Genomic DNA, 16,846 nt, shown 5'->3' with positions numbered 1-16,846 from the left:
AAGTTACAGAAGTAAATGTCGACGATATGAAACAAAGAAATCAATCATCAGTTCCTGTCAACTTACGGAACAAAGGAACAGTTTCTATACCTTATTGACACTTCTTTTCTAATATGGTGGCCTGGTTATCGATGTAATAGGAATATCGACGTATCCATTAAAAGTAATTCCGCCAAAGTGTTTACCGTTCTGTCAACCCTACGACGAATACTTTTACTTACAGCTGAATAATTAGATTCACCCATGACAGAAATGCCCTAGTCTCATCATCAGCAAACAGAAATCACAAGTGGAAGCGATTTAATTAATAAAATACTCTCCTGAATCCGTTATCAAATGCAGGCTCTAGTTATCGAGAAAATGTTTTGAAATGAATGGTTTGCTGAGAGATTGTCTCTAGTCTGCGAGATATTTAGGAACGTTAACGAGGTTGCTTTTCCTAATGATATTCACTGTAAAAAATGTTACTACAGTATATGTGCCTTCACTTATTGTCCACGGTGCATTGGGTGTTTTTGACATATATCTGGGCAGTGCCATGGTTCTCTTAAGGCAAAGCGAAAAGATTGGAATAGTACCCTCTATGCTTTTCATTTTAAAATTCTGTTAGTTATAAGAGGTTATGTAAGATTTGTAATGATAAAATCTGTTTTTGATAATACTGAAATACTTAATTTTTTTAACAAAAAGATGTTCTTAAAAATATTGATGGTGTCGATATCACATACGTCCACCATAGTATAAGAAAGAAAGAAAAACTATGATTGGGTTCCAATGCAGAGGGCATAAACGTGGAACTGTGCCCTTAGCCACTATGTTACCTACTCGCTTTTTTAAACTGAACTGATGAAGTAGCATCAGACCTTTGTCATTTTCTCGCAATTAAGTGTTAGTACCTAACACATAATAGGTGTATATTTTCATACCTCTTTCGCTAAGCGAGTTTTCGTTTGGGTCAGAGACCGACCTATGGCGGGTTACCCTCTCAGCTGCTCTTTCAGATGAAACTGTTGGGTGCCGCTTGGGCATTATGTGCGGGCTGGAAGGCATACATGTGTCCGGTTCAGCAGTACAATTTTGGAACTTACGTGGAGGTACTCCGATTCCTAAAGAGATGATAGTGGTGTAGAATTAATGACTTGTTTATCCTCATCACTTGGATCAAGGCTAGATCGGTAAGCCTTATTCAAACTATTTCGTTAGTACCAAGAGGAAGGGGGTTGATCTTGACCCGACTACAAATTTTTTTTCATAGTTGTAAAATTGCGTCACATAGAGAGATTTCGGTGACAATTTATCGGGTGGTGGACACTCCTCACAAAAACAGTAAGTTATAGAAATAAGTGTGTGAAGCTAATCGAAGGGTTCAGTGACACAAATAGGGAGTTTGTTAGCTCTTTAGGGGAGATTTCAAATGGGAATATTTGCGCAAGGAATGATTTAGGTTTGACTACAAAATGTTTAATTTATTTCATCAACCTCATTTCGGCTACGTTCAATGCATTATCGGTATTCAACTTTTTCAAGCTATTACACGATGACGTAAAGAGTGAGGTGTCTAGTCTATATGTCTATTTGTCCTTCTGGTATTGCCATATTTGTGTGACTCTTAACTCTTTAGTTAAACAAGAGCTAGTGAGCAACTGTATCAGAAGACAAGTTGATGTGTGCAGGACATATCTTAAAAGTGTTAACAAGCGTTTCCAGTAGTCTCCAACACGAAATGAAATTACAATTAGCTTTGTCCACTGAGTCAAATTCGGCTGCATGTTCCGTAATATTTAACATAGCATACTGTTTTAACAATTACACTTCGTGGATTCTAATACAAATTTTGTGTTAGTGTAGAGGCGTCGGTAGTGTGAAACAACCGGGAAACAAACTACGAGCAAAATGCGCCAACTAGGAGCTACTGCATAGAAACTGTGTCCAATGCTCACGTAGAGTGACCTCTACTGCGTACTTTGGTTCCTTGTTACGTATCTACTGTATCTTTACACTTGCATGCTTTCGTGGTCGTCTTTCCCGTAATGCTGCTTCAGTATGACTCTGGACAGAACTTAGACACAGACTGTTTTGAAGCCGAATCTGCGTATAATTCTCCTGATTCGTGATAATTCCAGTTGATTTGTTTTATCCGTGGCGTTCCAAAAGTTTTCATTTGAAGACGTTGCTGCAGCGCGTATGGACCTTAAAGTGACTCCGATGTGGGTGTAGAAGCACCGACGTGTAGGCAATAGATTAGTGTAGCATTCGTGTCTTTCCGACGTGCGTGTAAATGTGCAAACGTGAACTATAGTGACAAATTACCAAATGTATCTAAACAGGACATCGTGTTCTTATTCTTCTAGGGCTGCCGAAGGACAAACAGTGGTAGCCATCCATAGAAGAATGAAGAACATAATGGGGCGACATGTCTGTAGAACACCGTCGTCGTGGAGCGGTGCGCCACGTCCTGCTGGCGCTATTCGACACAAGAAGCCCGTCGGTCAGCGAGGCCAGCCTTATCCAAATCAAGTGGGAGGCGCTAATGCACTCGTCCTCTATGCCTGATCGCTCGCCATGTTATTATCGTGCCTTCGATCCCTTAAAAAAGGCGTTGAACGATCAATGATGCCTGTCGGACGAGGATGTGAAGCAGGCAGTTACGGACATCTTCACGCAGGAGGACACGGTGTTTTACCAAATGGGTATTGTCAACCTGGTGCATCAGAAGGATGATTCTCCCACTGCACACGGTGATTTTGCATTGTTGGCATACTGATTCTGGACTGTACAGCCTTCGAACGGAAACTTTTTGATCACCTCTTATATTAAAGAAAAACTTGTTTCCTATCGTTGTCATGATAAGATGCAATTTACTTGCATTAGTACAGTACATACTAAATAGCGTACTCCGATAGTTTGTTGAACATAACAGTTAACATAAGAGATAAATTAACCAGCAGCAACATATTCTACCACATTATCTAAAATAGTCTGGCAATGCTTGAACAGTATCTCGAATCACTCCGTAGCAATTTGTTGGTGGTGCTTTCGTATCCTTTCCTGTTGATCTGTGTACGAGACAGTAAAGCTGTGTGCTTGTCCACAACGATAAGGAGAGGGATCTCGCGAATTCTGTCACTGACTGTGTTACGGTGTAAAGACAGCGCCGGCACACCATTCGGGAACGACAGAGAAGGCTGCGAGAAGAGGTCAGCCAATCGCACGCTGACCGACCTCCTCAAGGACGATGACGCGACAGCAGTGGCCCATAGGTGAAGGCGACATAAGGGCCGCACCCGACTGTTTGTAGCCACTTCGATAGCAGCTTCAGCATCAGCCATTTCGTTAGCCGACGCATCTTAGCCTCTTCATTAGCAATCTTCACGTAGCACAGTTAGAGACCAGCACTCACTGCAATGACTGGTTATTTTGTATGTCGCCCTTCGTTTGCGACACGTTTGTGTCATTGTACTTGTGGATGATCATGTATGAGGGTTGGAACTTCAATAGCGGCAACTATTTTTTTTTATAGCTCGTACAAAATAGATACGTTTCAAAGCGTCACTGGCCTTCAAAGTAGTCACCAGCATTGTGTATAACCCGTTGCCAGCGATGTGGAAGTCGTACGTTGTGTTCCAAAAATGAACAGCATAGAGACAGAAGTGATGACACTTTCTGCGGGACGTGACCATCATTTTGCAGGACACTGTTCAAGCACGTACAGTGCAAGCTGTTACTGATTTCTTTGACTGATGGGGCTGCTAAGTGCTATACCACCTACTGCACTCCCCTGACTTAAGTCCTCGTGAGATCAACTTTTTGTGTTAGCAGAAGAGACAACACCGTGTTACGAATGGAGGCCGAAATGCACGCATTTTAGCTCACGCAGGCTGGCGTGAGGAGGGAAGAACCATACTGACGTGAGGTCTGGAACATGACAAGGAATGAGAATTCAGAAAGCGGACGTAATTAGTTTCATACTTAACTTTAATCCATTAATGGTGAACGTCGCTCTTGACGGTATATGATTCACAATATTATCTGTTCAGAACACATTCTTGAAGTAATTATAGTACCTGAATATGGCGCCTTGCTAGGTCGTAGCAAATGACGCAGCTGAATGCTATGCTGAACTGTCGTCTCTACAAATGAGAGCGTATGTAGACAGTGAACCATCGCTAGCAAAGTCGGCTGTACAACTGGGCCAGTGTTAGGGAGTCTCTAGACCTGCCGTGTGGTGGCGTTCGGTCTGCAATCACTGATAGTGGCGACACGCGAGTCCGACGTATACTAACGGACCGCGGCCGATTTAAAGGCTACAACCTAGCAAATGTAATGTCTGGCGGTGACACCACACAACTCGATTTCTAAACTGAAGTAAACACTTTACAGCATTCGCTTCAGAACTGCTACAAATTCATCGGGCAATAGACCACGCCGGCGGCCGGTGTGTCTGAGCGGTTCTAGGCGCTTCAGTCTGGAACCGTGCGACCGCTACAGTCGCAGGTTCGAATCCTGCCTGGGGCATGGATGTATGTGATGTCCTTAGGTTAGTTAGGTTTAAGTAGTTCTAGGTTCTAGGGGACTGATGACCTCAGATGTTGAGTCCCATAGTGCTCAGAGCCATTTGAACGAATAGACCACGCCGCTCGAAATGTCAACACAACTGTCACTGCTAAGAATATCCTATGACTTCCACATCTCTGGCAACGGGTTATACATAATACTGGTAACTACTCTGAAGGCCAGTAAAACTTTGAAACACGTATCTGTTTTGTACGAGCTGTAAATAAATAGTTGCCACTAAAAGTTTCAACCCTCGGATAAAGGAATTCTCAGTTCAAAGTTATGTATTTGTACTTGTCTTTTTGTAACAAGTCTCATTAATAGGAGTTGTTTGATTACTTGTGTAGCGAACCAAGTATGCAGGATTCCTAGACACAACAGACTGTCAAATAACGTCTGTGAAACTTTTCTTTCCTAGACAGAATGACCAGAAAGGCTACGACCACGGAGAAGGTGTAATAAAATGCAAGATAAAGAAGTGTTAAAGGCTGCAGCAAGAACAGCGTCTCCATAGGAGATGTAGCGGTCTCTCTTATGCGGAGTCCAGCCATTAAAGAGCCCTGAAACGCCAAAATTAGTATGTTTCATCGAATTAAAAGTGTACAATATTAACATGAGGATGAATGCTAATAGAAAAGACTTTTCATGTTTCTTCGACTACGTTCCAAGTGTGGAAGAGCATCTGATGCAACAAGAAAGCATTATGACTGACAGCCTGTCTATATGACAGTAACCGAGCATACGCTTTCGTCCACTGAGTTGGCTTATCAGTGCAGTCATGTAGACGTGTCTGTACTGATTATACTAAGCCGTTTGCAGCATGCTGGCCTCGTATACCTTTGGATCGTCTTTCATTGTTCAAAACCCCACAAATATCCGATACGAATAAATGAAGTGAGCGCAGTCATTGGGTATCGAGTGGCAAAATTCAGTGTCATAGAACGAGTGTCGCTTCAGTTTCTCTCCGTCGCGCTGTCTTCTACGCTTGGTGGCCACCACACTATGTAGATTTACAAAAGAGCGTGACTGAAAGAACAGTTACAGTTCACATGCTAAACCTACTGACTGAAAGAGATATTATAGTGAATCTATAGATGTCAAGTTATGTTTGAGAACTTGTAAGATTTTAATTGTCCCTGTCGTTGTGACGGACGGCATATGTTTACATCAGATTTAAACGTCTACATTTTCACAATATTTTAATGAGTTTGGTTTTCTCCGTAATTGTTTCAAAATGTTCAAACGTGTGTGAAATCTTGTGGGACTTAACTGCTAAAGTCGTCACTCCCTAAGCTTACACACTACTTAACCTAAATTATCCTAAGGACAAACACACACACCCATGCCCGAGGGTGGACTCCAACCTCCGCCGGGACCAGCCGCACAGTCAATGACTGCCGTGCGGGTAATCCCGCGCTGCGTAATTGTTTCCCATTGCGACGCAAAACTTTGAAAGTTGACTCAAAGGTGCTGAGACAATGCACAAAAAGACAGGGAGTGCCATGGAGTGAACCGGCTTGTCTTTGGAGCAAGGGCTATGTGCCTTGCTAAGCAACGAGGCGTGAATCTGATGTCGGATCGCCGTCACGAGCGCTAACGAGGACACAGGTACTCAGGAGTCGCGCCAGAAGACTTGGTTCTGAGTTCTGCGTGCGTGCTGGCGGCGGTGCCAAGGGTTGCCGACCCTTGGTTTCCTGATAACGGTGGGCGTGTTTCTCAGGAGGACCACCCAAGCTTTGTAAGACACCGGGAGTTATTCGTCATCTGACATCTCAGAAGTCCTTCCAGGTGAGCAAGTTTGTGAACTGATACACTATGAGATCAAAAGTATCCGGACACCCCCCAGAACATACGTCTTTCATATTAGGTGCATTGCGCTGCGACCTACTGCCAGGTACTCCATATCAACGACCCCAGTACTCATTAGACATCATGAGAGAGCAGAATGGGGCCCTCCGCGGAACTAACGAACTTCGAACGAGGTCAGGTGATTGGATGTCACTTGTGTCACACGTCAGCACGAGAGATTTCCACACTCTTCTTGCTTCCCACAGTTGAAGAGCAATTCGGGGATGGCGATTGCATCTTTCAACACTATCGAGCACCTCTTCATAATACGCGGCCTGTGGCGGAATGATTACATGACAAATAATGGTTTAAATGCCTCTGAGCACTATGCGACTTAAATTCTGAGGTAATCTTTCGCCTAGAACTTAGAACTAATTAAACCTAACTAACCTAAGGACATTACACATATCCATGCCCGAGGCAGGATTCGAACCTGCGACCGGAACGGCCACTCGGCTCCAGACTGTAGCGCCTAGAACCGCATGGCCACTCCAGCCGGCGATTACATGACAATAATAGCCCTGTAATGGACTGGCCGGCACGGCGTTCTGACCTGAATGTTACGCCGACGTTCTGCTAGGCCTCACCGAGAGACATCGATACCTCTCCTCAGTGCAGCACTCTGTGAAGAATGGGCTGCCATTCCCCAAGAAACGTTCCAGCACCTGATTGAACTCCTGACTGGGAGAGTGGAAGCAGTCATCAAGGTTAAGTCTAGGCGAACACCATTGCCGATGGAGGGCGCCACCAACTTGTAAGTTATTTTCAGCCAGGTGTTCGGATACATTTGATCACACAGTGTATTTATCGTGGCTAAATTTAACTCAGCAAGTGTCATTGCTGAGCAATGATTGCGCCTCACTGGTAGGTGCTATTCGTGTCCCTGATGGAGTTGGAGAATCTGCTTTGTTCTCTATTCAAATGGTTCAAATGGCTCTAAGCACTATGGGACTTAACATCTGAGGTCAGCAGTCCCCTAGACTTAGAACTACTTAAACCTAACTAATCTAAGGACACTACACACATCCATGCCCGAGGCAGGATTCGAACGTGCGACCGTAGTAGCAGCGCGGTTCCGGACGGAAGTGCCTAGAAGGGCTCGGTCAAAGCGGCCGGCTGGTTCTCTTTATGTGACTTTAAGTGCCAAGGTGCGTTGTACCTCGGTTTGTGTTTCAGCACAGCCTCTAGGTTTAGAATTGCGTGGTAGCCCCCCCACAAGGGTCGCATTTGCCTTAAAGTCTAAACCAGTTACCGCGGAGAAGAGTGTCAAATTTTTATTCCTTTCCTGTCTATTTATGTTTAATGCCTTATAGCTGAATTTTAGCTATGATTGCCAGACGGGACTGAAATGTAGTGAAATTTAAGTTACACCGCATTCTTTAGTAATTTGGTGAACCATGGGTTACTACCATTGCCTTCAAGGCTTTCTGGCACAGCTGGGTGGAAGTTCTGCAGCAACATTTCCATAGTATTCACGCACGCAAGTTGAGTCTGTTCTGCCTGCTAACACATGGACTCGCCCGGTCCCATATAAAGACTGTAATATTTGAATTCAATTAACTGTCGCTGTCTGAAGTTGTTCCAGTCAACAGGGACCAAACGGACGAGGTACTTTGCAACCGGATAAACCTGTTAACTCTGCTGGAGAGGTTCTTATTAGAAATTTCTCTAAGTGCTCTGCTGCCCTTTATTTATTTATTATTCTTTTTATCATTATTGCTGTACATCTATTTCATAGGCACAGGTAGTTTCTTAGCACTGTTCTGTAACTGGTGCGATAAATTTTGCAATTATCATATGTCTCTCACTATACAATTGCCTTGGCCGTTTTTATGTTACCTGAGGCTGCTTCCCCTGTCTGGCCTTCCGCCTGATTACTAATTGTCTGATTGTTAATTGTATTATGTACCTGTATAGTCACATGCGTCTAGTTTGTGTGTTTTAGCAGGCGAGGCCGGTATTCTGAACCGTCGGCTGTTAACTGTCCTGACTTCGGGCCAGTTATGGAGGGCACTGTGGGCCAGTTACTTTGTATTGTCATGCCAACAATATTTAGCTAAATTCTATCGATCAAAGTATGATTACACTTACGCTGTGGACACCTTTCTGTTCTAGTGTATAACTTGCGTAGTTAGGTAATTAGTTCCAGGTTTGAAGGATATAAAATCTTGGTTTTTGGACTCCCTCTTAACTTATTGAGCCACAGGTACTGGGTATAATTAAATGTTGTTAATCTTGGCAAACCATTTTCATATTTTAATAAGAAAAGAGATGCTACCTTTTTAAACCAATTGGATTTAACAGATATTTTAGGTTTCGACCTAAGCGTAAATTTAGATTATGACTATATTGTAGGTGGTCCGGGGTTTGTGTTATGGACACCAGGAATGGAGAGTTCGAAGTGGGGCATTTATCACCTGATGCAGTCTAAGCTCTTCTTGTTGTTTTTCGGGGCCATTCTGAAGTATTGACCAAGAAGCTGGGAATGACTAATCGCATCCTACTTTCTGAACAGTTGCTTGTCAGACAATATCCATTGCGTCTAACTCCCATGAAGATGAATAATGCTCTGTATTAGTCAGCAAGATGTTGGATGAGGGAGACATTAGACCATCGATATCCCCATATGAGTCACCAATATTTTTGATGGTGAGGGGCAGTCGGGGGAGCCCAGACTAGTGATTGATTACTGACTGCCCAACCATAAGTGAGTTCTGGAGTCCGTTTCCTTCCCTGGTTTTCTGAAACCCGTTATTCTCAAGCAGGCGTACTACCAGATCCATTCGGCCGAAGGATCTAAGACGTTCACTGCGTTTGATGTCGACTGGAAACTGTATGATATCAATCGGGTGCCCTTTGATCTGCCAGCTGTAGCGGCCGTCCTCTCCACTTTGCTCAGTTAGGTGCTCGGAGAAGTAAAATTTGAGTTCGTATACAATTATCTGGACGACGTCGCGATTTTCAGTGCGCCATTTGGTGGACATTTAGAACACTTATACCAGATTGGGGAGCGTCCAAGGGAGACGGGTTTAACCGTTTATCCACCCAACGTTACTTTACCCTGTCAGGAGTTCTCCTCACAATCCTGAACAATCTAGAAGTCGGGCAATCTACAGCTCTCGCCCGTCCAAGCCCAAGAAGTGGATTATCTGATTCGTTGATATGAAGAATATTTGGCGAATTCATGCCCAGGTTTGCTAAGATGTAAACACCTCTAAAGCAGCTGCGTACCAAAGGGGAGCCATTTCTATGGACTGAGAGCCAGCAGGCATATTTTGATGCGCTGAATATCCTTAAGAAACGATCCAATGCTCACGATTCACAATTTCAATCGACCATTCGTAGTACAGACGGACGCCTCGAAATCGAGTGTGGCCGCCAGGAGCAGGAGGGCGAGTGTTAGTCCTAGGTTTACGCATCCATGTCACTGTCACCTGCGGAAGGAAAACATTCTACGTGCGAGTTGCAGGCTTGGGCCGCACTACTCACTATTGACAAATTTAAATAATAATCTCTAACGCCTTCAATTAACTCTGGAGACAGATAACCAAGCGTCCTGCTGGGTCTTGTCACGTCCACACAAAACTGGATGCATTGATGCATGCATTAATCCTGAAGATGGGCTAAAATTTACAGACGCGCGAAATTTGGCACGTACTTCGATGCGAGATGCCTTTAATAGGTTCCACAACGAAACATTGTCTCGAAATTTGGTAGAAAATCCGAAGAAATTCTGGTCGTATGTAAAGTACACAAGCGGCAAGACGCAGACAATACCTTCGCTGCGCAGTGCCGATGGTACTGTTATAGACGACTGTGCCGCTAAAGCAGAGTTATTGAGCGCAGTTTTCCGAAATTCCTTCACCAGGGAAGACGAATGGAATATTCCAGAATTTGAAACACGAACATCTGCTAGCATGAGTTTCTTAGAAGTAGATACCTTAGGGGTTGCGAAGCAACTCAAATCGCTTGATACGGGCAAGTCTTCAGGTCCAGATTGTATACCGATTAGGTTCCTTTTAGATTACGCTGATACTATAGCTCCCTACTTAGCACTCATATACAACCGCTCGCTCACCGATAGATCTGTACCTACAGATTGGAAAATTGTGCAGGTCGCACCAGTGTTCAAGAAGGGTAGTAGGAGTAATCCATTTAACTACAGACCTATATCATTGACGTCGGTTTGCAGTAGGGTTTTGGAGCATATACTGTATTCAAACATTATGAATCACCTCGAAGGGAACGATCTATTGACACGTAATCAGCATGGCTTCAGAAAACATCGCTCTTGTGCAACGCAGCTAGCTCTATATTCGCACGAAGTAATGGCCGCTATCGACAGGGGATCTCAAGTTGATTCCGTATTTCTAGATTTCCGGAAAGCTTTTGACGCCGTTCCTCACAAGCGACTTCTAATCAAGCTGCGGAGCTATGGGATATCGTCTCAGTTGTGCGACTGGATTCGTGATTTCCTGTCAGGAAGGTCGCAGTTCGTAGTAATAGACGGCAAATCATCGAGTAAAACTGAAGTGATATCAGGTGTTCCCCAGGGAAGCGTCCTGGGACCTCTACTGTTCCTGATCTATATAAATGACCTGGGTGACAATCTGAGCAGTTCTCTTAGACTGTTCGCAGATGATGCTGTAATTTACCGTCTAGTAAGGTCATCCGTAGACCAGTATCAGCTGCAAAGCGATTTAGAAAAGATTGCTGTATGGTGTGTCAGGTGGCAGTTGACGCTAAATAACGAAAAGTGTGAGATGATCCACATGAGTTCCAAAAGAAATCCGTTGGAATTCGATTACTCGATAAATAGTACAATTCTCAAGGCTGTCAATTCAATAAGTACCTGGGTGTTAAAATTACGAACAACTTCAGTTGGAAGGACCACATAGATAATATTGTCGGGAAGGCGAGCCAAAGGTTGCGTTTCATTGGCAGGACACTTAGAAGATGCAACAAGTCCACTAAAGAGACAGCTTACACTACACTCGTTCGTCCTCTGTTAGAATATTGCTGCGCGGTGTGGGATCCTTACCAGGTGGGATTGACGGAGGACATCGAGAGGGTGCAAAGAAGGGCAGCTCGTTTTGTATTATCGCGTTATAGGGGAGAGAGTGTGGCAGATATGATACACGAGTTGGGATGGAAGTCATTACAGCAAAGACGTTTTTCGTCGCGGCGAGACCTTTTTACGAAATTTCAGTCACCAACTTTCTCTTCCGAATGCGAAAATATTTTGTTGAGCCCAACCTACATAGGTAGGAATGATCATCAAAATAAAATAAGAGAAATCAGAGCTCGAACAGAAAGGTTTAGGTGTCCGTTTTTCTCGCTCGCTGTTCGGGAGTAGAATAGTAGAGAGATAGTATGATTGTGGTTCGATGAACCCTCTGCCAAGCACTTAAATGTGAATTGCAGAGTAGTCATGTAGATGTAGATGTAAATGTAGACAGTGCGTATTTCGGCCATCCTGTTCTCCGTGTAGCACATAAAGACGCAAGATAACGTTGTCACAAAGCCGTGAGTAGCATATTGGAGAAGTAGGTGCAGGATAAAAAGAGCTGAGGAACACGGGGAGGTAAGAAAGGTAGTGTATACCGTGCTCGCTGAGGTGTCGGCCTTATTTGGAAACCTTCAGGAGCAACAGGAGGAAGAACCAAATTTAGGACTCATTAGGAAACGGTTGATGTCAGGCAATTAGGAACCGGTATATGAACTATAGAAGCGGATTCGCTGCCACCACAGGCGATGGTATGAGGAAGCTAAGATGAGTCCATTGCTGTGCTGGTACCGCTGTCTTAAATACTACCGTATCTCGGTGAAGGGCGGCACCGTATAAGACCATCCACAAGATCCTGGAATCCGTGATCTAGGCACCACTGTATTGTGATGTACGAAAAATGATGAACCAGTGACAGGAGGCTACTTCAGTCAACTTGGGCAGAGACGTGAATGGAACGTCTGTTCATTGACTATGTGGTTCCTGTGCAGCGTACCGAGGATAGACAGCGGAATAGTATTGTGATAGTGGACGAGTTTTTAAGCTTAGCTGGTTGGTACTCAGTGTGGAAGTAATCTCTGGGTGGAGCATTAAACTTCTGACCAGGACCTTTTCCTTCTTTGGGCCCTCACGGGTGAGCGTTAATGATGACACACTAGCATTTGTATCAAGTTCTGCTTCCAGTCGGGGATGAAACACGTAACCGGGATAGCTTACCACTCCAATTTCTCTCTTGTCGAATGGGTGAATCGAAACGTTGTCTGCTTCATTATATTTCACCTAGAAGCCCAAACTAAATGGGAACCTTTCTTGCTTTTCCTTAACTTTGCCTTTAATACCGCGAAAACGAGGCCCATACGGCGATCCCAGTGTCCCTCATGTTCCCGTATTCGCTCAATTCTCCTTTGTCCAACATTTGGTAGATGCAAGACCTGCTACCCAACGAGATTAGCCCAGAGATTACCAAGCACAACTGGCGCAAGTCTAAGGTCAATATCGCGAGCCCACACGTAAGGGTGCAGCGCGAAGAATAGCGGTCGACGTCCGAGCAACATTGAGGTCGGAGACGTGGTCTTTGTGACAGGCTGTGGTGGCCAGGACCATGCAGGAAAGGCATCAAGAAAGTGGTCACATCATTTTGTGGGGCCATACAATGTGTAGGAAGAGCCTACTCTAGTCACTCCCAGGTCCGTAATGAGAACACAGATGTCGAGCACCCGTTGCACCTGAGCCTTGTCAGGCTGGGCAGTTCTAAATAGTTCCTCCATTGTTGTGAACGCTCCCCCCTGGCGCTTCAGTTCATGAGATGACAGTGTCTCAGTGTTTGCTGTTATTAATGTACCTCTTGCAGTAGGAGTCTCTGCATTGATACCTACTATGTGACTTGACGTATCGAAGTTCTTTGATTTCCGTTTCGTGCTTCAGGTCAGCCTCTTGGTTAGAATTTCGTGGTGGCCGTACTATCTACAAATTTCAATGTAACTGTCTGCGTTACCACGATTCTAACCGCCTTCCGATGCGCCACGGTTTCACATTTTCCTTGATGTCTAACGAGCTACCGTAGAAAAATGTGGATTTTTTTTTATTCCCAGCCTGTTCATTTGTGTTTAATGTATTACTGTTGAATTCTTGCTATGATTTCCAGCTGGGACTGACATGTGTTTTGAAACATAAGTTTCGCGGCATTCGTTAGTAGTTTGGTGAAGCATTAATTGCTATCGACCACTTTACAAGCTTTCTGGATCAGCTCGGAGGAAGTTTTCTAGCCATCCATCCTATAGTATTTTCGGGCGCGAGTTGAGTCTGTTCGGTGTGCTGACAGGTGGTTTCGTTTCGGTTCTGCGCCAAGGGCGTAGTAATTGGATTTCTTATAGCGGTCTGCAGGTACCAAACGAACGGAGTTCTTTCCAACCAGCTAAATTTGTTACCTCTGTTGGAGAGGCTCTTATTTGAAATTAGTTTTAGTGCATTGCTGTCCTTTATTAATTGTTATTATTATTATTATTATTATTATTATTATTATTATTATTGCTGGTGTTCGCCGATTATACATCCCACGAGTAGTTTTCATTGTGGACACAAGGGGTGGAGAATTCGTAGTGGGCCATTTTATCATCTCATGCTGCCCCAGCTCCCCTTGATGTTTTGCGGGGCTTTCCTGGAGTATTCACCAACAAGCTGGGAATTACCAATCGAGCTGAGGATCGTATTCTACTTTTTGACCAGGTGCATGTCAGACAATATTCACACCTTCGACTGCCGCTGTGGCCGAGCGGTTCTAGGGGCTTCAGTTCGGAACCGCGCTGTTACTACGGTCGCAGGTTCGAATCCTGCCTCAAGCATGGATGTGTGTGATGTCCCTAGGTTAGTTAGGTTTAAGTAGTTCTAAGGCTAGGGGCTGGTGACCTCAGATGTTGTCCCACAGTGCTCACAGCCATTTGAACCATTTTGAACCATACCGTCTATCTCTCCCCAAGATACAATCTCTGCGTAAGTTAAGTGAACAAGATGTGGGACGAAGGAGTCATCGGGCCATCTAAGTCCCCATATGCGTCACCAAAATTTTGTCAGGGGCAATGGAGTTAGTCCAGACCAGTGGTTGATTACTGATGATCAATCATAACGTTGTTCTGGAGTCCGCTTCCCGTCCTGTTTTCCCCTCCCCCTGACTTCCATTGTCTAATTGGTAATAGTATGATGCAAGTGCACAGTCACATGTGTCTACTTCGTGTGTCGTAGAACAGATGTACACGTATTCTGAGCAGTTGACTTCAGGATAGCGACGGCGGTCACTATGGGCCGATTACCTTGTATTGTATTCTAACAGTATTAAGATAAGTTCAGTTGATCCAAACTTGGTTAAAATTGTTCTGTGAGTTCCTCATTTACAAATTTCAAGTCTTTCTGCGTCTGTTTCTGTGACCGAAACATTTTTTTCGTTGAAATCACTTCATCTTCAGTCAGTGCGCTAACAATTTACCTCAAAACTAAAAAAGTAGTTTAAATTACCTCACTGGCAATGATAATGTTTCGTAGTCACAATACAGAGGTCTTTTTGAGTATGTCACTTATTTACAGAATCGTATGTGTAAAGAAGTCATTATCACTCTAATACCTATTCAAATGTTTCTAGATTCTTATGATTTGAAATTTTTCTCACTAGCGGAAATTTTCATAATAATAACAAAACCAGGTGTCGTTACTAATAAAATAGTGCAATATAAAGACAATATCGAAGAACAATCATTAGCTGCTGCTTCACAAATATCACTGCATCACAAACATCTTCCTTTAGCCTACAAAAATGTATTAGGTCTACACTTTTGCTTCCGCAATTTTACAATAGATGGCATTAGCAAGTGGTAGTGCGGTTGGTAGGTCGTAAATGTCATACAGCAAACACAGACATTTGTAAACATAACTGCATCAAAGTATTAGTCGATTTGTGATTGCATCGTAAACCTATTCTCGACTGAATATGTCAACCTACGAGACCAATATTCGTCGTCCGCAGTAAGTTATAATTTTACACTTTAACGTGATGATACCTGCGGCTGAGGCTCATAAAATCCTGGTCAGAACCTACGGTGAGGCTTTTATTAGTAACAGAAAGTGCAGAAAATAGTTTCATCGCTTCGAGATGGCTAATTTTGAAGTCGAAAACCAGAAAAGCGGTGAAAGACGGAAGCATTTCGAAGCTACGGATAAGAGGAAAAAAGTCGCAGGAGATATTTATCGCAAGGCATTGATGCATTTCAGAAGAGGGTTGAAGACCACCGTTCATAATATAGCGATAGGTGATTTTCCAGCACGACAGTCCCCGACCCTATGCATCTAAACATGCTTGGAAACGCTAAAATGGGCAGTCCTACCCCACCCGCCGTATTCTCCAGACATTGATTCCTCGGACTACCACCTTTTTCGATCAGTGGCACACGGTCTGGCTCACTAGCACTTCTAGTCACATGAAGAAGTGCAACATTGCATCGGTGCACGGGTCTCCTCAAATTACGGACAGTTCTTTCACCGCGAGATTAGTACGCTGTCCGAACGATGGAAAAAAGTAGTGGACGGCGAAAAACAATACTTTGAATTTTTTTGTGCAACAAGCCTCCTACTTCGAGAAAAAAACGGGACAAGCAAAGTTGTAGATCTAATACTTCCGATTTAAACTTCGGTATCTATGTCTTAGTCTAATAAACATAGGTCGCACACAATTTCGGGTCGCAAACAAAAGGTACCCATTGAACTTGCAAATTGTTTTCGATGTAACATTACAACAAAAGTTTCCATTTTGTGGTTTTCAGAAGTAGACAACAGTAAAGATGCAACAGGCAGAGCACTTATGCCTTGCGAAGCACGCGGCGCCGCTCAGCTGTGTTGTTGACTTACAAGCCCGCAGTTCTGCTGCTTCCGCTGCTACTGCTGTGTGTGCGGCGGCAGCCAGGCTACTGGAGACTGGAGAGCGGTACGCGGCGCTGCTGCGGCCGAGTTGTCTGCTGGCCCCCAGAGCGGCTGCTAGCGGTTGCTAGCGGCTGCCCTTGCCACGTGCCGACCGCGAATCCCTGCCCTACGGCGCAGGATCCACCTCTGTGAACTCACCGCCGGGCGTAGCCGATTTAATCTCCACCCGTCATCCTTGAGCTACTGGAAGTATCTTCCAGCGGGATCCACAGCTGTAGCATGGTGTTCTTGAGCTGTCCGCGCTGACTGATCGCTTTTAACCATTTCCGAGCCTCGGGCTTCAATTGTGTGCATTCGTGTTGGCTGGGTATTAGCTGCAACAGAAAGACTTTTCGTAAATAGCAACCTCATGTACAATTTTTTTAAAGTTTAACCTTTTCACCACGAACACGTTCTGCCATCTGATGGGCTTACACACTACTTAACGTAAATTATCCTAAGGACAAAACACACCCATGCCCGAGGGAGGACTCG

General features: G+C 44.3%; 1 protein-coding gene across 1 annotated transcript in view; it reads right to left on the bottom strand.

The window, feature by feature from the left end:
- The window catches only part of LOC126337056 (protein takeout-like), a 98,007-nt gene extending 81,436 nt beyond the window's left edge, over positions 1–16,571 (bottom strand). The window contains exon 1 of the mRNA XM_050001384.1: positions 16,301–16,571. The gene's annotated coding sequence lies outside the window, so the exon portion shown is untranslated. The remainder of the gene's footprint in view (positions 1–16,300) is intronic.
- Positions 16,572–16,846: the final 275 nt, after the last annotated feature.

The sequence above is a fragment of the Schistocerca gregaria genome, chromosome 2, assembly GCF_023897955.1.
Source record: "Schistocerca gregaria isolate iqSchGreg1 chromosome 2, iqSchGreg1.2, whole genome shotgun sequence".
Lineage (NCBI taxonomy): Eukaryota > Metazoa > Arthropoda > Insecta > Orthoptera > Acrididae > Schistocerca > Schistocerca gregaria.
Note: the sequence above shows the minus strand (reverse complement) of the source record. Positions and strands in the feature narration are given on the sequence as shown.